A 22,963-nucleotide genomic window follows, 5' to 3' on the forward strand; every position below is an offset into this window, starting at 1 on the left:
CCTTTAGGATATGGACAAAGGTTTTAGAATTCTTGTGGATTTTCCTAGACAGGTGATGTCTATGGCAGTCGGCCGAAATTTGGTAGCTATCTAAAGAAAACCAGAGAGCAATAATCATGTGATAAAAATGTGGCAAAGGGGTCTGAAACTTTGCTCTGACACTTTTCCTAGAAGGCCACCTTTGGAGGCTGAGTCTGCTATGTTCACTGGAAACTTATTGAGGAACAGACCTAATTTATTTTCAGAAATCCCTTTGGAGACATAAAGCATCTTGCAAAGATACCAAATATCACAAAGCAGCCACCCATTCCTGCCAAGTCTCGAATCTTCCAACCCTCCCTGCTGAAGTGGTGAAGGCCATCAATCAATAACATCATAAAACTCGTGATTACATTTCATAGATACATAAAATATGAGCTGTTTACAACAGCCTGCTTGTCAAGAAATTAAAAGTCAGCAGAGGTTCGTAAAATTTAAGGTAGAAGGAGCAGTGCAGATCTGAAACATTCCATAAACATCCATCTGTCTCTGTTAGAACAAAGCTTGGCCAGGAAGGATGCAGAAGAATAGATGCAGAGGAATAAATAGCTCGGTTTATTTGGGATTCAGGATTTGGGATTTATCTGGGATTCAGAATTGTCCCTGCAGCTGCACTGTGGATCAGAGCACAAGTCAGAACTGCACATGCACCTATCCCTCCATCTGAAAGATTTGTCTGTTTAATATCATGGAAAGAATCACTCCCAGGCCTCCTCCAGAAGGAGAAGGAAATTCTCACAGGAAATAGCAGTAAATGGTAGCTGTGGCATGGGAAAGAAGAAGAAATATTAAATCTGTAAGAAGGCCCAGTGGAAGGTGAATGAAGAGTTTACTGTGGAACCACTGGGTGTCTGCAAAAACCAGGTGCTATTTTACAGGCTGTGGAAAGATCCCTCACTTGCATGCTTGCCTGGGAATTAACACACCACATTCATGAAAATGCTTGTTTGCTCATTAATCAACTGAATAAATAGTTTGATTGCCAGGGCTTTCCCACCTCTGCCCTCCTGCCCCCTCCAAAATCTGGAGTCAAGAAACTCTTTTCAGGGGTTTCAATTTCTAGCTATAATTTAAAGGGCATTGCTGTTATTTTATGCAATGTCATATTTTTGTGACACTTCTGTGTGAACCTGACATGGCAGAGAATAAATATAAACAATAACAGAGGAAAACTAGGAAAAGCAGATTTTAAATAAAGCTCAGTATCTAACATATTATTTTGCTTTTCTTTTTTAATAACCTGCATAAGAAATAAGGTAGCCTGGAGACTGCACGCTAGCCATAAAAGAGGTGTAATCATTATACAGTATTACACTCTGAGAATCAACTCTGGGGATTAATAATGTTACAAAATATAGTGGTTTAAGTGCTGACTGTACAGAAAAACGGGGTAAGCCACAATGACAGTGTCACATCCTCTTTCTCATACTATAATTTTAAAAGAAAAAGCAGTGCAGGAGAGAAAACCCAGCTGAATGAACAGAGCTTGATTTGGGCTGTGATATAAAAGTCACTCACTCCTTCCAGGTGTTCAGTGCAGTTTGTGAGGGCTAAATCACATCTTGTGATTCAGCAGGTCTCAGAACAAAACATTCTGATTGCACTGGGCCGCTGTTTAGAACACTCCAGAGGATTTTGGGGATGAGCTTTCTCTGTGCACATTAAGGAAAAATGTGTTTAAAAGACTTGTTCAACAGGAGGACTCCTCCATGGGTGGGGGGAGGGCATCTCTGAGAGATATTTTTTTTTTATTTTAATACTTCAGAATGAACCATGGTGTGATGAAGAAACCTGCAGGGCTAAATCTGCACTTCAGTACTTGCTCCTTGGTAATGTATTGGCTTTATTTCTAGGGTGTCAGAGAAGCTTTAAAATTCACAAATTTGGGTACTGTGAGGTGTCAAAAACCTCCTCCTCCACCTAAAAGCATCTTCTCATCAACTCTGGCTTAAATGCAATCCTGCACTGCAGCACTTCACTGCCTGAAGTTTTGTCAGCCACTGAAAGAACTGCAGCTCCTAGGCAGGGACACCTGAGAATGCTGATAAAATATGAGGATAAACAATCTAATGTATAAATAATTAACATGTAATTAAAGCTTTATTAAAGCAGACTTGCATTAGACATGTGCATACTGTGACTCTTAGTGCTTTTCTGAGATCTTACAGGCCTGACTCGCTCGTTTTTTGCATTCTGTGTGTAGATCTTTGCCATGAAAAAGTTAAAAATTAATTGCTACCAGAGAGTAGTGTCTTTTGAACTATTGTAAATTAATGCACATATAAATGGTAATCAAACCCCAAAGCCATTATTTTTCAAATTATCATGAAATATTATTATCGTTAACGAAATTTATTCCTATTTGGAGAATCTCCCTTCCTACAGAACAAATTGTTTCAGAGCTCAGCCATGTGTAAATTAGCTATACCAGCATTGCAGAGAACTAGCTAAATCTGCTGCAAAAGATTAGGTTCCACAAGACCTAAATTGCTGTTTCTGCATAAGTACAAGTAATTAAAAATGATTCATAGAGGCCGTGAAAATAGGAGAACCTCCCATAAATATTGTGGACATCAGAAATGGGAGAGGCAGGTTTGATGAAGTGCAGGAGATCTGATGCTGTTCTTTCACAATGAAATGATTTAGAGAAGGTCCCAACAAGTCACAGCTTCTCTGCCTCCACGGAAAAGAGAGAAAAGACTTCTGCTCCTCCTGGTTCATTGTCACCAACTTCTAATAAAGCCATTTTGTTACTACATTTATTCCTGAGACTTATTATTTAATAAGTGCACCCTGGAATGTGACAAGTGCAGGTAGTGGGTGAACTCACACATTTCAAGTGAAGATGAAAGTTTTACAAATTATTCATAACTGGCTTACAAAACAAAGTTTTGGTGAATTAATGTCACTGAAAAAATATTACACTTGGAAGAGGTGAGACATCTATAGCAAAATTCATAAATTAACTTTCCTCCAGACTACAAAACCTAGAAAAAGATCATCTCAAGATCCCAGTTTAACCCCCTGCCTTTAGAGAGATTCCAAAATATCTTGTGTCAAACACATAATTTTTTATCAGATAGGAAAAGACTACGTGGCGTTTAGTAGGCATTGCTGCTAATTTCTGAAATTAAAAGCACAGGGTAAGGAAATAAAAAAGTGCAACTGAACCTTTTACCCAACTGATCCTTTTTATCATTTATTGGGGAACTTGACTAGTCTTGCTACAGGCCACACTGTAGAAAAATATATTTAAAATGAGGGAGTGGAAAAGAATAATAGAATAAAATAAGAAGAATTAATTTCTTTTTCAAGAAAGGAAAAAAAAAAAGGAAGTAAGCTTTATGTTACTTTTAAGTTTTAATTGTGTAAAAAGCTTTAATATTTTGCCATTTTAAGAACTGTTGGTTAAAAGTAGACAGCCCCTGCAGCACTTATTCAGAGAGCCATTAACCTCACCCCATACAAAGGAATACGTCTCTAATTTGCACTTTCAAAATTTCAAAATATAAAGTTATTGTAGTGCACCTGGTTTTTCAAACGCCTTCTTTAAGGTCACCTTTCCTCCTGCTTTTCTCCCTGCTTCTTTCCCCACAAAGAAAATCTGAAATTTAAATTAATATATCGAATGTTTGTCTTGCAACTCTTTTTTATAAAACCACTGAAATTCAAATATATTAGGTACAACTGAATGTGAATCTCAGCAGGCTTTTTGAAGGTCTCTCATCACAGGTTCTTATAGAAACCAATCTGCCTTGGGATAATAAGGAAAGCCTGCTTATACATTAATAAATGCTCAAGAAAAAGGAGAGGAAAGCTCTGGGTGATACAATCCCTCAAGCACGGCTTTGTCATTATTTTATCACTGTGGCCTGTGCTGGAATTGGAGTAAGGAAATTAAACCAGTTACTTATTGGAGAGAGCTAGAGCAGATCTGAGATGCCTTTGATCATAACTGACTACAGGATTTCCTTTTCAACCTGTGAGGAAATCACAAAATAGTGTTCATTTGAAGGCTATGAGTGTGGTGTTTTGGATTTTGAAGTAAGGGGTTTTTACATCATTTTCTGTGCTGTCCAATTTGCTATTTTTGCTGTGGAATTTCTGAGGCAACAAATAAACTTCTTCAGGTTGAATCCCATATTATCAACATTTTTCTTATGTGGCTTAGAAACAGGATCTCTTTTACCTTGGAGCCTATAAAAGCATTGCTGTCAAAAACTGAAACTCCATTTATTTCTCCAGGGTGACAAACCTCTCTGCTTTGACTGAGTTTCCAGGCACCATGCTCAACAACGCCATCTTAACCAAATTCTTATAATTAATCACTAACAACTCATTTGCTTTGATTATATTTGTTTCTTTTGCCCAACACATCCAGAAGAAAGAGCCAGGACTGCTTTGCTCAATCCATAATGAGCACAAGCTAATCTCCATTTAATAGCATGTAACTAATGACATCTAAATGACCTCTGCTCCTTCACGCCCCTGACTTCATTACATTTTTGAATAATGACCCTCTCAATCAAGCCTTTGCTCATAAGAAGATTTCAGCAGCACGAGCACAGACCCAGGAGTGGAAGCAGCTGTGATATAAACACTGAGCCACTGCCTTAACCCAACACTGCACCCCTGTCAAGCCTTGATTTGCAAGAGTCCTGCAGTCCTCAGACACCTGAGCAATTTATGTCCTTCATTCTCTGAGCTGAGCTGCTGAACTAACCTGGAAACTCAATTAACACCAAGGATAACTCAGTGATTTCTGCCCTGACCAGTCACTGGACAGTAGCTGAGATGAGTTGCCACCCTAGGGAATATCAGAGCTAAAAGAAGTACTCCAGATACCAGTTAAAACAAAAAAACCCCAAACCACAGTAGTTAAATATTTAATAAGATGTAAGAATCTCAAAATCTTTTTCCAAAAATAATTTCTAATGTACATCAACCTTGTCCTATTAAGAATTACCTGGAATAAATCTACATCTTGCTAGGAACTGTGGTGCAGAGTGACATCCCACATTTCAAATAAAGCTTTGGGAAGACAGGTCTAATTTTGTCTTATCTACTGTAGTTGTCCAGAATGATGATTTTTAAATAGTTTTTTTATTTTTGAAGATCTAAAGGTGAGTTACCCAGTTATTAAAAGCATTTTTATATCTCCAAATCCTTCAGAGCCCTTAAACCCACACATCCCCGAGGCAAACTTTATAAAGTTCACAGACTTCTGATGTCCAGCAACAACTCCATAAATCTGCAAGGCTCTAACACCTGCCAATGCCTCCTTTAAAGTTCTGAGAGCCCTGAGGCAGCCCTTTCCATCACAGCATGGCCAGAAGGCAGCAAGACAGGCAGGAGCAGGAGGAACATGGACACAGGAACAGAACAGGCAGGTTTGGCACCAGAGAAGGAAAAAGGCAGAAAAGAGTCCTGGGATCTGCAGATGCTCCAAGCATCCCTGTCCTGACAGGGAGAGATACAACCTGTGACAAGGACACAGAACAGATTCTCTCATCCTGATCCTGACACCTGGTGCGTTTTTCCCTGAGTTTCTGCAAGACAGGAAGGGCTCAGCCACGCTGCTCATCACAACTGTGGGGTGAAAGGATGGAATTCAATCCTAAACGTCACACCAGTTAGGTATGAAAATGGGTATGAACTCAAAAAATCCACACTGCTGCAGTCGGTGAGGAGGCAAAACACACAGAAGAGGGGAAAATCTCAAATGTCCTGTGTGAGCAACACCATCAGAGCACAGAGAGGGAAAAGTTTCTCTTGCTCTCCCCAGCGGCAGCCGCTCCCCCACAGAACACCAGAGCTTTCAAACATTTCTATTTAAGAACATTGCAAGAGATGACACCTGAGTACAAGGAAGAAAAGCTGCTAAAATATATTTATCAACATTAGCTAACAAAAACAGCCTCTTTTCAGCACCAACAAGCAAGCACACAGGCATTGAAATCAGCCAAAAATCAGTATTTCTGATTACAGCTGAATTAGTGCAAACTGCTCCAAAACTTTTTGGCATTTCCTATCAAATTAAAACTGAAGCTGGGAAACTGATCACATGAGAACAGAAAATTGGTCTTTCTGCCTGTAGCTTCATCTTCAGGGTTGGATAAATCCTCTTGTTTCTTTTCATAGTAGATGAAAATGAAACATTTAAAAGAGAAAGACTGAGTTTATAAAAGAAATGCTGTCTGGATTTTCTTCATTCAGGTAGAACATCCTTGATCACTAAAATAATGGCATAATTGCATTGCCCATTCTGTGATTCTACAAATAACTCATTTTCTCTCCTTGTTTTTGGCAGTTGTGACAGAAAGTCTACCAATGTATTGTTTCTCGGCTACAAGAAATTTTTTTTTCATCATTAGTAATGCAAGCTGGAAAAAAAATTACCAGAAGTTCCAGGAGACTTCCAGGCAAAAAATGTAGTGAAAATTAAAAAAAAAAATCCTACCAGTAAATCCAGCATGACAACATAAACATCCTGGCATAGATGACAACTATGTCTTTACAAATGTACACACTTACTGTGCCTTGTACTTGGCCAATGAGCAAACTTGATAAAAATGAATAGAGCTATCATTTTTTTTCTGCAAGAGCAGGTTTCAAAGGAGGTAGAGAAGGACAGAGATCCTTCAGAACAGAAATGCAGGACTCTACAAGGAGAAGAAGGCAGGTCAGACCTAACTTGTGGTGTCTTTCCAGGACATGAAATAAAGCAGCAGTTCATGTCACTTCAGAGGAAGCAAATGCCATAATATATCACCACAGACACATTGATGGGCTGCCATAAAGAAAAATAAATCCATCAACAGATAAGGTTTGTTTGACATTGAGTCTGGGGAGCTCTGGTCTAACCAGATGATGGGAATTTTATGAACTTGGACAGCAGAGGTTTTGACTTTTGGGGTGAAACTGTGCAGTAGAAATGGTTTCATTTGATTCAATTCATTGGAGTATCGATTTTCAGTGTTGATGATTTATTAAAGTAACATTTGGTACAGTTGGACCTTCCAGTAACGATGATGCTGTTACTGACACTGAAAATAAATCACTGTAAATCTTTAAAAGAATATGAGTGCTTAGCCAACAAATTGGATGAAGCTTGGGAATTCCTAATAAATTATATTGTAACCATTTTTTTTTTCCTGTGGAAGTATTCTCCTTTTTGGCAACACTGGACAAAGGACAAGTTTATTTAACCATACCAGGGAGTTCATAGCCTCATTTTTTACCTAAATTGTTAATTGAACATGCAAAATATGAAGTACACATTTAATTTAACTTCTTCACTACTAAACAATCCCGTGTGAAAATCAGGCCGTGATCTAGCAAAATTAAATACTCACCACTGGTGAAAATCCTTACCAATCTTGTGTGGAATATAATTCAATAGTTTAGAAGATCCCTGGGCACACAAAAGACAGTTTTGTGTCCCTAAGTAATCTCTAGTGTGCCACCTGGCAGGTGCCTCCCAAATATTTACCCCTGAAGAGGCTGCAGCTTCTCAGACCTGGAGGATTTCCCTTCCCTGGCACTTTTTCACTGTTTTATCTGCTGACAGTAATTTTCAACACTCACCTTTTTAACGAAGGCTGCACTCAGAAGTAGGCAGGTCTTCCCGTGGGGAAATGAGTGCTCCCAAAATCATCAACACTCCCCACACCAATCATGCTGCTGCTCCATAGTCACTTTTACACTGCCTGAGATGTCATCTCCAATGGAATGCAGACCATTCTCTGTGCTAAACAAAGATACAATACATGCTCAGCGGCACTGCACATTGTGAAAATGCATTTCTACAAAACTAAATTATAGGAAGCTAATAACTTCACAAGGGGATTATGACTTCTTTTTCCATTTCTTTCCTTTTTTTTTTTTTTTTTTTTTTTTTTTTTTGCTAAGGGCAACTAGTTTATTGTGCTTTGTAATAAACTTTATTTCCAAACTCTTTTTTTTTTTTTTGTATGTGAGAGAATAACCTTGGTTAACATAATGCACTACAAGCAACTCTGCCTATTGACATTGTAACCCAGGTGTTCCTAAATAAAATTCTCTGAAATATTCTGTCTGTGATCAGGCCAATCTGTAAATGAACTGCAAAAGTGAGAACTAATTTGTCACATTTAGCCACAGCCTTGACAAGAGGTGTAAAGAACCATCTTCCCTGAAGGACCCAAAATTCCCTGCTCCATTGCTCTGTAGTTGTGCTCAAGAGGTGATCAATTAGCTAAAGCTCATTTAAAGATTCACCACAGGCTCTCCACACTGGGTTAGACCAGAGATTGCAATACAGAGGAGGGATCAGCAGCCCTGTAGTGCTCTTCCATATTTTCTGTCTGATAAGTCAGGGATTGACACTGGAAAATGTTAAACAAACGTTGTAAAATTATACAGAAAGTGTAAGTTCTTGAAAAACAGAAAAACAGAGGCAGCTCAGAATGAAAGAGATGTAAAAAAACCAAAACCAAACCCACTAAAACAGTGAGTGGCAACAAATTTCCCCCATTTTTTTCTGAGTTTGTTCTGGATGGATCCTCTCAGACTGTCACTCACACAATCCCCCTTGCGAAGGAAGGTAGGATTCCAGGAAGGAAGGAAGGAAGGAAAAGAAAGAAAGAAAGAAAGAAAGAAAGAAAGAAAGAAAGAAAGAAAGAAAGAAAGAAAGAAAGAAAGAAAGAAAGAAAGAAAGAAAGAAAGAAAGAAAGAAAGAAAGAAAGAAAGAAAGAAAGAAAGAAAGAAAGAAAGAAAGAAAGAAAGAAAGAAAGAAAGAAAGAAAGAAAGAAAGAAAGAAAGAAAGAAAGAAAGAAAGAAAGAAAGAAAGAAAGAAAGAAAGAAAGAAAGAAAGAAAGAAAGAAAGAAAGAAAGAAAGAAGAAAGAAAGAAAGAAAGAAAGAAAGAAAGAAAGAAAGAAAGAAAGAAGAAAGAAAGAAAGAAAGAAAGAAAGAAAGAAAGAAAGAAAGAAAGAAAGAAAGAAAGAAAGAAAGAAAGAAAGAAAGAAAGAAAGAAAGAAAGAAAGAAAAGAAAGAAAGAAAGAAAGAAAGAAAGAAAGAAAGAAAGAAAGAAAGAAAGAAAGAAAGAAAGAAAGAAAGAAAGAAAGAAAGAAAGAAAGAAAGAAAGAAAGAAAGAAAGAAAGAAAGAAAGAAAGAAAGAAAGAAAGAAAGAAAGAAAGAAAGAAAGAAAGAAAGAAAGAAAGAAAGAAAGAAAGAAAGAAAGAAAGAAAGAAAGAAAGAAAGAAAGAAAGAAAGAAAGAAAGAAAGAAAGAAAGAAAGAAAGAAAGAAAGAAAGGGGAAGAGGACATCTATACATCTGCAGAAAATCCATTGAGTCAGCAGCTGTTTGCTGATTGGGAACTGGAAGGTTTTGATAACTATTCAAGGCCACATCTGTAAAAATGCTCCTTTTAAACTTTTGTTTCATGTGGTTCTCTTGGGGCAAAAAATCTGTGCTTGGCTGAATGCAATATGTTAGGTTCTCAATAAATTCACAAGGAAAATACAAAATTCCTTTAAAAATAAAAAAAGAAAAAAAAAAAGAAAAATAACTAGCAGAGATACCAAATCTGTAAATGAAGCTTGTTTCAATGTAAAAGAAAAGCTGAACTATATTTGGCTTAAGCTCTGGCAGCTTTGTCATGAGTTTTGTAGCAGAGTAGCTACAAATGGATCTGCTTTGCTAAAGGCTGTGAGCAGCCTCCTCTGAGAGGGGACAATTCCTGCTTGAGGCTGGGCAGGGCATTGGGCAGGGTGTGCTGAGCAATTCTTTTGTGCATCACCTGTTTTGATTAGTGTTTACTTCTCTCTTTTTCTTGTCTCCATTTTCATTATCATCATCATCATCGTCATTATTGCTAGTACTTTATTTCAATTATTAATCTGTTCTTATCTCAACCCATGGGTTTTACATTTTTTCCCCCCATTCTCCTCCCCATCCCACCAGGGAGGGGTGTGGATGAGACAGTGCCTGCATGGCACTCAGGACCTGCTGGCCCTAAATCACAGCACTGCTTTTCCCTACAGGTTCACCCCTTCCTTGTACCTGATGATAACAAGGTGAAGCCTTCACTGATATTTCAAGTGGGGTCATTTTCTTGCTCCTGACCTGTGTGTAAACTCTGTGGCCCCAAACCTGACACTCTCTTACTTAAGATGAATTTTCCTTGGCTGGTGACTTGATTGAAACTCCTGTTAGACGAAAGGCTGACCTATAACTATGAAGGAGTCCTAAGAATTGGGAGAGAGAATTTCTCCCCTTAGCACAGGCATCATTGGAATCATCAGGAATGACAGCAGAAGAGCAAGACAGAAAAATATAAACAGATTAAAAGCAGAAGTGATTATTTTTGTAATTAAACATTTCTTAACCGAAATTACACAAAATGCAAAAGCAGCGTGAAAGGTCAGGAGAGATTTTCAAAGAGTGCTCCAGAGGAAAGGAAAGGGAAAAAGCAATTAAATACAAAGATAGAAGGTTATGATGCACAGAAGATTATTACAAACAAGTGGCTGCCAGCAACAAACAGCATTGTTGTGAATGTTTAATTAATAAAATAATCTTTTTCATTAGCCACTGCCACGGGGGAAGAGAGACTGTGAAAAAAATGCAGGAAAAAAAAACAGTCTCATTTTTTTATTTGCGTGCATTTGCATATATGTAGAAATCTGAAAATGAATTTTATTTGTCTTCCAAATGTTAGGATCAGAAGGAATACATGGCTATTACTGACCCTGCATATTCAGGTCACGTTTCCTTTAAAAAAGCCAACAAATTTGCCCACACAAATGTTTGGGTGGGCTATGGGATGCAAATTTTTCTTCACTTTGTTGTGCATAATACTGAAAGGTAGAAAAGGCAGCTGAGGGAAGCAGCACCCTTAAAAGGAAAAACACTAAAAGAAACCCCAGCACTTAAAAATTCCAATTCTGAGGCAGGGTTTGTTAGAGCCTGTTTTTAACACTTCCAGGGTTGTGGGTTCAGTCTCTGTATGGACTTGAGAGGTGGATTTGATAATCCTGGGGGGGGGGGGGTCCCTTCCAACTCAGAATATTCCCAAACAGGTGAAAATGACTTTGTGTGAATAATACCCTCCTTTATACCCTTGAAAAGAATTGAGCTTGAAGGTGTTTGTTTTTCTCTTCTAAGAGGAAAACACTGAGCAGAGCATCCTGTGTAACATCCAGTCTCTTTTTCCTTGCTGTCTGCTCAGGGAATGTTTTGCTGTGCCAAAACTCTCCCCTTCTGCCTTCAGCATGAGCCCACGAGCAAAGCTGAGCTGCTCAGAGCTCTGACACCATCCCTGATTAAAGCAAGGCCTTGATCAAAAGCAGTTTTTAGATTCCCAGCTCACTGTTCTATGCGAGGCAGTGACTTTGTCACACCGTATGAATCAAAAACCCCACTGGATGTTGTAAATAAAAACACTTTAAACAACAACAGCAACAATAAGGAAGAAAGAATCTTTGATCAGGCTACAGTTAATTGATTAAAATGTCCATTTCATTGTCCTTTCATGTCTGAGCTACAGTAAACAACGTGAGAGAGCAGAACTCAGCACGCAGTGGTAGAAAGGAGGCCACGAAAGAAAGCCTGGCAAGTAAACAAAGATTAAGAAGAAAGGGAAAAAATAGATTATACAGAATAAATACAGAAACCTGCTGTGCTCATGCCCAGGAGCTTAACCCAATTCTCCAGCTATGCCACTGAAAGGCAGGGGAATTAATAACTATCAACAAATCATGGACTCATATTTGCATTTCTTTTCCTCACTGTAACCATATGAAACCTTTCCTACCAAACCCACAATGTGATTTGTGCAAAACTAACCTCATATAATGCTTCCAAAATGAAATGGATTAAATACTGGGGAAGGATATTGACTTTCATTCTTGGGAAATCTGACAAAAATCCTTGTCTTTGGTTAACAAATAAACCAGGTTTCCCACCCTGATGAAAGTGGAATTGCAATAGTTGCAATTTCTCATCTGAGAGGTATCAGGGTGGCACCCAAGTTCCAGAAATTCTCAAAGACACTCAGACATATAAACAGCAGCAGAGGACACTGAAACAAACACTTGAGGATGTTCACAAATAATCAATTTACAGGCTCCTTTTCTTTCCCCCCTCCTCCCCTCAGGCAACTCTGCACTCTGGTGCTTCAACTTCTTTGAATCTTCTCTCTGGAGAGCCAAGGCTCCCTCCATGATTCAAACAGAAAACCTAGAGACACCTGTCTCACCAAAGTCCATAAGTTTTAATTATCTCTTTAAGCCTTACTATTAAAAAGACATCACAACTTCATTAAACAATTATGTTCAACGCTGGGCATGACATTTGCAAATGGATAAAGTGAAACAATATTCTAGAGTACTAGTATTGTTCTTATTTGCATTTTTACTTTTGCCTAAAGAACATCAGTGAGATCCCTTAAAAGGATAAGATACTCAAATAAAATGTTTTAAAACCCGAGTTTTATGTGTCAAGGCATGCAAATTAATACACAGTGACAGACAAAGCAATTGGGAGGTGAGGCAAGTGAATTGTGCCTCTCATGTTACACCTTGGTTGAGTTTTATTAAAGAAGAGAAAAAATTACTTCAGAGATCCTATTTTATCTTGCTGAGCTAAAAAAAAATCTTGTGAATACAGTGGTTTTAAATGAAAATAATGATATTTTTCCTAAAATCAGCGGTGCAGCTGTAATAACACCCCACTTGTGTCATTGTCCAGTCTCGAGCATTCATGGGGAGACAGAGAATTGCTGTCACTTTTATCTTTTTACCACTTCTGCAGTGACTGATGCTTTGCAGCCCAAACATCCACCCCCAGCGCTGAGCTTGATCTCTCTTTTTTTCCTCATTTAACAGCCTAAATGCACATCCCCAGTCACTAGCTGGATTTGGGGTTATTGCCTCTTGCCTGCAGTGTGAGCTCTGTGTAAGTCACTGGCTCCCTTCTCTGAAAAACATGAAAACATCACTCAGAGCTGCCCAATATCCCACCTGAGTCATGTTGGGCTTAAAATATAAAAGCACTGATCTTGCCAGCACTTACTGTTGCTTGGGGAAAAAGTGACTACCATGAATAAAAGTCCCAGAGAAATCTACCCAGAGTGTCATCACTCCTAGCAATAATAAATTATTAAGTAGTACTGATGTAAAGATTGCACATTCAGATATTTAAGGAGTGCAAAATCCAGGAATATCAGCTTCTGACATAACATGACAATTTACCTGAAGTATTCCACAATTTCCTTTTCTTCTTTGTAGCAGTGCAAACAATTCCTCCACCTTGGAAAGGCAAACAAACAGCTGGGTGCAACATATTTAACAACAGCCCACTAAAAACACTTCTGTTCAAATAGTCAGAATTGCAGCAAACCTCAAGATAATATCGACTTTTATGGAATTTTTATGGATCCATTAGCTTGAATAGCTGTTGAATTTGTGAACTACAATAACAGATTTGCATATATTGCCTCAAATTTTCACCTTGCAAGGTCTGCTTCCCAATTTTGAATGATGAAGGCAGCAATGTAATACCAGAGTGTGCCTGAATAGTGCATTACATGAACTGTAATACTTTTTATTCTCTCTAATTTATTAATGTGCCATACTTCAAACAGCAGGGGCTTTTTCAATCATCTCATTGAAGTGCCAAAGATGCTTAGTACAAACATTTCTAAGATATTCGTTATTAGACTGTTCATGTATTTTATTTCAGCAAATAGAGAAATCATGCATTTCAATTTAATTTTAATGCTCAATTCACACAGAACATTTTCATATAGTTTTCAAATCTACTAATACTAGTCAGGCATAGTCTTCTGGTTGGAAAGGGCAAGTTTACAAAACTTAATTCCCACAAGTAATGGAAGTAATTTCACTTAAATGAAATTTAATTTTTTAATTTTTAAATTTTTTTAATGCAAAAAATGCACAGCATTTCTCTCCTCTTACAGCATAAAAAAATTGTAAAGGAGGGTAGGTTCTCACCTAAGTGCCGTCCAGCACTGATAAAAATTCTGGATTTTTGGGGATGAAAATGAAGACAAACAAGGCAGTTTTTCCAAAATAACAAATAGGAACTCCTCTTAACTACTTGTTTTGTGGGACTTCCTTGAATACAAACAATCTAGAATAGTTTTATCAATATAAATGGGTATTTCCATTGCTACAGAAGAGTAGTTTAAAAAACTACCAAGCAATGTACATAAATAACCAGGGAGAAAAACAAGACAAAAAAAAGCTGAGACAAACATAAGTAAATTGCCAGATATTCTTTAAAGATTGCACTTTAGCTAAATTACTGGTACTGATCTTAATTATCCAAATGGCTCCATTAAACAAATGAGATGTCTGAGAACCACACAGGAATATGTGTTCTGATTTTGCTCCCCAAATTGTTTGATTAATATGCTACAAAGTTAATTAATCTTAAGGGAAAGCGTAAGAGTTGTGCTTCATATTGCACAAGTTATCTGCTGTTAACTAGCAATACACCCAAAAGAACTTTGAATCTGAAGGGTGCATTCATTATTCATGTTTCCTATTTAATATTACATTTTAGGACTGCCTAAATATTGCTGATCTTTCTCTTAAACCCAACTATTTATAGACTTAATTTTGAAGATTCCAAAGTACACCAGGAAAGAGACAGACCTGCAAAGTTCTACTTCAGGAAAATTGGTAATGTTGTCATTAAGTACAAAACTGAAAATTACAATGCTCATGTTGTGGGACTGGAATTTTCCAAACAGCAACATTCCCTTATGATTTTTTTTTTTTTTAACCCCTAAAGCAAAAACCTTAAACTTTATAATAAATAAACCCTGGGGAACACAATCTAAACCCTGGGGATGACACCTAATACTTGCCTGCAAGCCTGTCATACAGAAGACCTCTGAACCATATGATGGTGTAAAATAAATTCATGTCAAGATGTGCTCCATGAAAGAGGAAAATCCTTCCCTCATTCTCCTGCAGATGAGTTGAACACGTGAAAAACCAGGAAACAGGACATTTGAAAGATCTTTAAAGAGCAGAAAGATCACAAAACTTCATGGAGTCATTGCAGAACGTCCTGGGTTCATCCAACCTGTGCCATGGGCAGGGACAGTCTGTGAAAAACTGTCAGAAAAGGCAGTACAAAATAGCTTTAATATTCTCTACTCTAAGGAAAATTTGACTTTGTAAGATTGACAGAAAAGTAAATTTACTTAGAACAATCATCAACATTAATACATATGTTACATGTGATAATATTTATACCAAATTGTATCATCATTCTACGACTTAGGGAAAATTTTTATTGCTTGCTCTTCAATGCAAGGAAGGTGTAAGGACTAATTAGGCCTGTGAAAATGCACATTCTGCTAACTTTGTTTTTAAGTTTTTAAGGGAAGTTCCTCATGGACACTTGCTCCACTTAGTGAAAATGAGATATGTGCTGACCTTAAGGGCTAAAGATTTAGAAATTCTGCATTTCCAAAAGGAGGTCTATTTAAAAAAAAAAATCATGGTCTTTCTTCAAAGATGCATTGAGCTGAATTGTATGTGAAATACTTGAAGAAATAAAGCAGGATAAGAAACACTATCATCAAGGTGTTGCAGCTACTGATGAGATTTAAAGCATATTTTTGGCTGGCAGCCAATTTCAGACTGCCACGTGCAAAAGCTTACATGTAATTTGTGATATTTGTGTCAGAGGGATGTTCTAACTGCCTGTGGGATATATGACAATAGAAATAAAAGCAGCAGATGGGATCAGAGCACTGGTTTACTAATCCAGCTAAAAGCACTTATGGGAGAAAAGAGTCAGAAACTATGCTAATAAAAAATTATATTCTGTAATCACAAAATAAGACCTTACATTATGCAATGTGCCCTTGTCTTTTAGTACTTTGAGAGGATTTCCTACTCCATTTTGTTTTCTCTCCAACCTACATTAGCGTAGTGAAAAATAAATGCAAACAAACCAAAAAAGCAGTTTAATGCCTTATGTTTTTTTAAAAAATCAGACTACAATTTTCTCTCTTCTCTACAGGAATGTACTATCAAGATAACAGGTAAAGTTTTTTCTTTTATAAAACACACCTTTGCAATTACAGAAATTAATCCTAGAGTTTATCAATTAGATTTATGTGCACACACAGGAGCTCATTTTCAAGCAAAATATTTGCTTTTTATTTTTTCCAGTTTTCACAACAATAAGATTTCCCGGTTGATAGGAAAAAGCTGTCGCAATAACAAAGTACACAAGCAGAATATGTTAAACCAGGAGACGTTTCTTTTGATGGTGAATTTCTCTTTATATTAATATCTACATTTTTGTGAAGGTCACTTGGTCTGCTTAGCCTGGAGAGGAGGAGGAGGAGGAGGCTGAGGAGAGACCTCAGCAGAGTCTGCAACTTCCTCAAGAGGAGAAGAGGAGGCACAGGCACTGATCTCTGCTCCCTGGTTTTGGATATTTTATCTTTTCTCCCAGCATTACCCAGTGCTTCAGTGGAGATCGAAGAGAAGGATCACTAAAAAAGAAATACAACAAGAGCGAAATGCTAGAAAGATGAAGGAAAAAAAAAAACTTCAAAAAGTTAAGTGAATCAGCACTTCAAGTGGAAAGGTTGAAAAACCAGCCATCTCTGATATAATTGGAAGGCTCCAAATCATTGAAGTTGCTTTTTCAATGTTGTAAATTGAAGCAAAGCTGCCTCTTGGAAGGAAGGCCACTCTCTGCCAGCATGAATGAAAGTAGACAGAGCCTCATCCTACATAAATCCTTTAAATGTGGGATGAAAGAGGGAGTGCTGGGAAGGAGGAGGAGGAAATGCTCACAACGAGACCTGTTTGGAAGAAAAATGGGCAGGGGAGGAAATGGTAGGGAGGAAAGGAGGGTTGTAGTGCAGACTGGGCATAAAAGAGAGAAAAATATAGACAAAGGGATAAAGAGAGATATGAGAAGGTCCAGAAGGGGAGAGGAATTCAGAGTATAAGAGGGGCGTTTCTAAACATGTCTAGATGTCCAAATTGACAGACATTTGCAAGTAGAAGAAGCAGTGCTCAAGTCCAACTAGGAGCAAGGAAGTGAAGTCTTACATGGAGCAGTTAAAATTGCATTCTGATGTTCACCCAGCTCTCCATCAGCTGAGTGCATGATCAGACTGAGGTAGGAGCTTTAAGAAAAATCATGGAACATATCAAAACAAAACTTGTGGTTTTCGGTTCTCACAGCTCCATCAAATCATTTTCATTCCTGTTTTGAAAATGGGCACTTGGTCCTGATCTTTTCAGACAAGCAATAATTAAGAAAAAATAAAATGTGCAATTGGAGATCCTCTCTCATTCTGACCTTGGAATTCCTTGGAATGACCAAGGAAGGAAAAAATAACTCACGCTAAAGTCACAGAGGAAAAGACTAGGGACACGAGGGAAAAAAATGAAATTAGAAGTAGAAGCTAAACTAAAGTTAGCATCTGTCAGCCAGCAAATCTTTGGCTTTGTCAGACTCTGTAATTTTCATTCCACAGAGGTCGACAGGAGAGAAATGGCACCTGAGGTGAAATGTTTAGTTCTGAGAGCGTCTCCTGAAAATAATATAGACTTCCTTTAGTTCCATGCTGCAGCACAAATATTTTAGTGCTTTTTCATGGAAGGCTTCACTTTGATAACCCTGGCTGCTGCTGGCCAGAATGGTGTGCAAAACCTCTCACTGCCCAGAGGGAAAAATCTGGGAAGAAATTTGTATGTTGCTTGGATGTAAAAATACTGTCCTTGTTTTGAAACTTCCTCAAAAGATAAAACAATAAAGCAGTATCTGCCAGTAAAATAGGTGTTTTATGCTCAGAAATATATATATATATATATATATATTTTTTTTTTTTACTAAAAAGTAAGAAAAGGTATCTGGGAGAAACCTCTGCCCAGATAATTTTGTGCTGGGTGGGAAATACAATGACACTGACCCCTGTGGTATTGAGTTCAGCTGTTCTCCAGAGAGGCAGATGTGTGACACTGACACAATAAATATACATGTGCTAGTGGCATTTAACCCATCAGAATGAATACAGAATAACCTGTTTATATGTCTAGTACATAAGTATTTGTCAGCAGAACAACAGAGTTGTTCTGCCTCCAAAAAAAGTGATTTCAAAGTTTTGTGCTCAGCCCGTAAAGACTGTCCTATACAGCTGATTAATCTGATTTGATTTGGATTTATGAGCTCACCAAAGAGAAATACCTTGAAGGAAGTGGCCCCCACCTACTCTGTTTTAAAAATTATCCTACCTGAAGAGATTCATTTTAATGAAGAGGCTGAAGTGGACTCCAAGGGCAAAACTGGCTCTCACCAAGGTGAAGTTTCACATTCTGTGTGATTCTGAGATTTCATGGGAGAGGGAAGTAATGGAGAGTGAGAAAAGTCTTGGGATGGAGCACAAAAGGTGTTGGGATAGAGCACAAAAAAACATCTTCCAGTTGTGATCCCTGTTGGATTGACACAGAAAAATTAATGTAACGTGTTGCTTCCATCAAAGCACTTTTCCAAATGCTATCACCTAGTGTGAGTAGAACTTCAATTTTTTGAAAAACATGGTTTTTGATGGGCAATGTTACCTAATTATCAAATAATTTACTTGCCAGAACACCTAAACCTAGATAAAGTGAAGGTGATAGCTAATTTGGGAGATGTTTAGGCAGACAGATGATGCACCATGAGATGTGTGGAATCCTCCATCCAACCAGCTACACAATTGTACATAAACAGATATCACAGAAAATATCTGGGAGCAAGCAAATAATTAGAACCTAAAGCCACCAGTAGGCTCTGAATTGTCCTTGGAGGGTGAAATTCTGTTTGGTGGAAACCTGCAGGCTGGAAAGAGCCTGGCAGCCTTCAAGGCAGATGAAATAACATTATTGCTCTCTATTTCTCGAATGATTGAGGTGATTGTACATCAAAAGTTGTTGCACTGACTTCAGGGCAGTGTCTGAGAATTGGCACTGGGCTTTGTTTCATGGGCCTGGAGGAAAGCTAAATAATTTACTCGAGATCCCAGCTTCTCTCTTTCATTTGTATTTTTCTCTCTCAGTTTCTGCTCCTTGCTCCTGGCTAACTGTGCTGTGTATCACCAAATTCACATCACCTATGACAGAAAATGTAGCTCTTCTCTTTTCCCAGACTGACCATAATGCTGGTGCATTTTTTCCTACCTGTCATTAAAAGCAACTGTACAAACCAAACCAGCCAAAAAAACCCAAAAACTCAACCTCTCTAACTTTGCAATTACATCTTACACGTAGCTAGAAATGAGAGACCATTTTGTAAAGCAAAATCCCTCAAAACACAGGTATATAATTTACCCTTAAAAATATAAATCAATATAAATCTGGAAAGGAAAAGAAAAAGTAGAAATATAAAAGTCTCCTACTTTGTGAGCAATAGTGGAACACATTTTCAGAATGTTTAAGGAGAAATTTGTGCTTTACTTCACTGGACCTACAAATGTTGGATCACTTTCAAAACTAAGCTAGCAACAAAAACTGATTAAGATATATCTGAAAGAGTTTATGAAATAGTAATGTAAGAAAAATTACAGCGGAGACAAAAAGAGAACACGTGTAGGAACCGAAGCTATTGTTTTAAAAGAAAAGTGAAGAAAAATGCTTTTAACTTTCCAAAGGGTTGAAATTGAGCAAAGTAGTTATTGTGTACGAGGGGCAAAAAATAAAGAAAATTTATGAAGATGGAAAGGTGAGCCACAGCTGCAGTTAGCAGAGAAAATTCAGCTCAATTCACCCACTTCAGATGCAGGGGAAAATTTCTCTCCTCACTTAGAGCTGTGATCTTTATTAGTGTTTTTGTAAGTGTGCAACCTTTATTTATTGTGGGTGGTTTTCCCACAGCCTGGCAAACAAGTGCTGCAGAGCACAGCAGCTGATGGAAATGTGAGACCTGTGCACCCCATGGGATCTGTGGAGAATGCTGCCAGCAGGGAAAGGGACAGACAGCATGAGCAGTACCTGCTGACAGAACTGAAGGAAACAAATTCGGGTGGGTTTTGATCACATTAAAAAAAATAATAATAAAAATAAATCCAGAAATGAATCTGAGTTCTCCACTCCTTAAGGAGTTCTGGAGTTCTGCTGCAGTGTCGTAGATCCTCGAATGAGCCAAATAACTCACTTGCAGACAGCCCTCTCCTAAAATTAATGGGAATAAAAGAGAAGCTTGTCTCCCTGCCTTGTGTGTCCATTGAACATTGATCTTTAACCTGCAACAAGCAAAACCTATCAAAGCTCCTGCAATTTTTCCTGCAGCAATCACTGAGGGAATGAAGGGTCAATGCATTATGGTGTCGTGTCCAAGCCCTGCTCAGAGATGGATGGCATTGAACCCACACCCCAGCAAGGAACCAACAGCTTCCTCCTGCAGAATTATCATTTCAGACAGCTGCACCTTCCCTCCATGGAAATCAAAAGGTGCTTTTTGTTACCAAACACTCTTTCATCGTAGAGACATCCAAGGTGGACGAGGATTGTGCCAGAGCTCCAATTCAGTCTTTTGTTAATTATGTGCTAAATACTCAGCTCAAGGGATGTTGCTGTTAGACCCACAAAGAGAAAAATGCAAATACATGAACGGCCCACAATATTTCAGAAGTTATATGTGTGTGTGTATATATGGATGTATATTTAAGTAAAAATAAGTACACACACACATCTCTATATATATACATATATTCTATACATTCTATGATGTGTAACCCACACATTCCCTGATCTCATATTCCTTTTCCACGGTATCCTGCTGTATCTAGTTAGGTTCTCACCTGTAGCTGAAAAGATGGATTGTTACACTTTTGGTGGAATTTACAAAGTTGAAACAGACCCACTAGGTACAAATATGTCCTAATAAATATAATATCATACCTAAAAGAGTCTTCAACTTTATAGGGTAAATGCACTAGAAGTGGAATTTTTTTTTTTTTTTTTTTTTGCAAGAGCATCCCAAAGAAGTTCCAATTTTAGGTCAATACATGACAAAGTCCTTCCCAATTTTACATAGCACCATAGCATTTATATGGAAAAACCCTTTGAAAATAAGAAGATGATGAATGTTTTCCTTGCCTGTTTTGAAAATTTAAAGTGCAAGTATTTGAACTGATGATGCTCTTGCTCTCACTTAATATTTTCAGGCCTACAGATGATCAAACTCTAATTGAAAACATTAAGCAATAAAACAAACTTTATCCAACTTATTACTTAATTTTGTCAAAGCCTGATTGTATTCTTGTTCCTTTTATTTGGTGAAAGGATCCTGCAAGCATACTAAAGAAATTCCCATTTCTATGACCCTGCCCAAGTAGGTGAAATCTCTACCCAACAGTTACAAAGTCTATGCTGTTCCTTGTAAAGTTTTTCCAGCAGAGCAGGTAATGAATTTTTGAGTACCTTAAAAACTAAGGTTATGAAGTGCATTATAATTTTATCGAATTCCTCTGTCTTGAATAGATTTTTCCCTTCTCTTTGCAGTTGCCACACAGTCTCTTGATTAATTTCTGTCATGAAAACTACAGCTGTGATGGTACTGCAAACAGAACACTGACTGCTGTACTTGCATACTTTGCACATATTTCCTTAGTAAAGAGCCTCTCAAGTTAAAAAAAAAAAAAAAAGATGAATGAATTCTGAAGTTCCTACAGTTTCGCTGTGTTCCTTTATTCTCCACTATCCCTGAAGCTAAGCTTCTAAAAGTTTTTGTTCTCAGTATTTTCTTCATTCAATTTTTTTAAAGATACTTATGATGTCTCACATTTTATATATCTGCAGTCTTGTTTCAAGGAAACAAGACTTTTTTTAAAAGGCACCTATATGCTGAGTTTCTTGTTGTGCAATTCTCTTACAAAATGCAAAAGTATTGATCAGCATAATTTCATGCAGTTCCTCAAACTGATAAAAACCTGCTGAGAACTCTTAAGCACTGAAAATCTATGTGTCCTGTGCTCTTAAGAAGTCAGCTCTGCGTGAGCTGGGAGTCAGAAATTTCCAAGGATCATTTGCCTGAAAAGGTGCTTTTTTTCACCTGTGAGGATACAGGTTGCTCTCTGTATTATCCTTGTGAGTGTCCCTCCCAGGTGACGAATTCCTGTTCTGAGCTGTGCTTTAGAATCACTCTGCAAGCTTCACTTTTGGCAGAGGTGTGCTAGGGATGATGTTGAGGAACTCACTGCTTCCTATTCTCTGCTAGGGAGGCAAAAGCTGCCAGTTCTACACAGACAGAAAACCAAAATCCTCCTCTGGCTGGGACTCATCCTGTCACTTCAAGAGACCTGAGATATTTATAGGATGCTGATGGAAAGATCTTCTTCAGCTAAGAGAATCAGTGAAAGGACACTGTACCTTAAACATTTGCTCCTCTTTCTCCTATTCCCCCATCCACTTCCTCCCCATCAATATTTTCCTGAAAAAGATTTATCCAGGGTGACTGAGGAAAAGTCTGGTGAGAGCTGAAAAAGAATGAGGAGTGCCTTCTCTGTCATCTCCCATTGCTATAGAAAAAGCCCAGATGATCAGTTTAGGTCAGGACATTTTCAAGGATGCTAAAGTCAGTGAAAATAATTTGAAAAATAATGTAATATTCCTACTTTTCTCATATTTCTCCTCCTACATCTGAGCTACAACGAGCAAATTCAGAGGTCAAGATTCATCTTTTGCAGAATTCTGCAGAGTGAGGCAATTCCCTCCTGATGAGACTTTCAGCAAAATGTGGAAGTGCAGGTGAGGCACACAGGGCTGCAGGGCTGGAAAAGGAAGAATTTTCAGTTCTGTACTCACCTGTATCATGTAACCAGATCATGCAGACACCTACTAAACCAGGGGTGTAAAAGAAGGATGTAAACCATAATTATAGGCAAAAGTCAATCACCA

The 22,963-nt window shown here is 37.9% G+C and overlaps 1 long non-coding RNA gene across 1 annotated transcript in view; it reads right to left on the bottom strand.

Annotated features, from left to right (window-relative positions):
* The window catches only part of LOC148224645 (uncharacterized), a 75,094-nt gene that overhangs the window by 39,822 nt on the left and 12,309 nt on the right, over positions 1–22,963 (bottom strand). The window contains exons 3-4 of the long non-coding RNA XR_015800743.1: positions 22,681–22,836; positions 7,627–7,789 (exon numbers count right to left, since the gene is read on the bottom strand). This is a non-coding gene — a long non-coding RNA (uncharacterized LOC148224645). The remainder of the gene's footprint in view (positions 1–7,626; positions 7,790–22,680; positions 22,837–22,963) is intronic.

The sequence above is a fragment of the Sturnus vulgaris genome, chromosome 2, assembly GCF_052056855.1.
Source record: "Sturnus vulgaris isolate bStuVul1 chromosome 2, bStuVul1.hap1, whole genome shotgun sequence".
In the NCBI taxonomy this organism is placed as follows: domain Eukaryota; kingdom Metazoa; phylum Chordata; class Aves; order Passeriformes; family Sturnidae; genus Sturnus; species Sturnus vulgaris.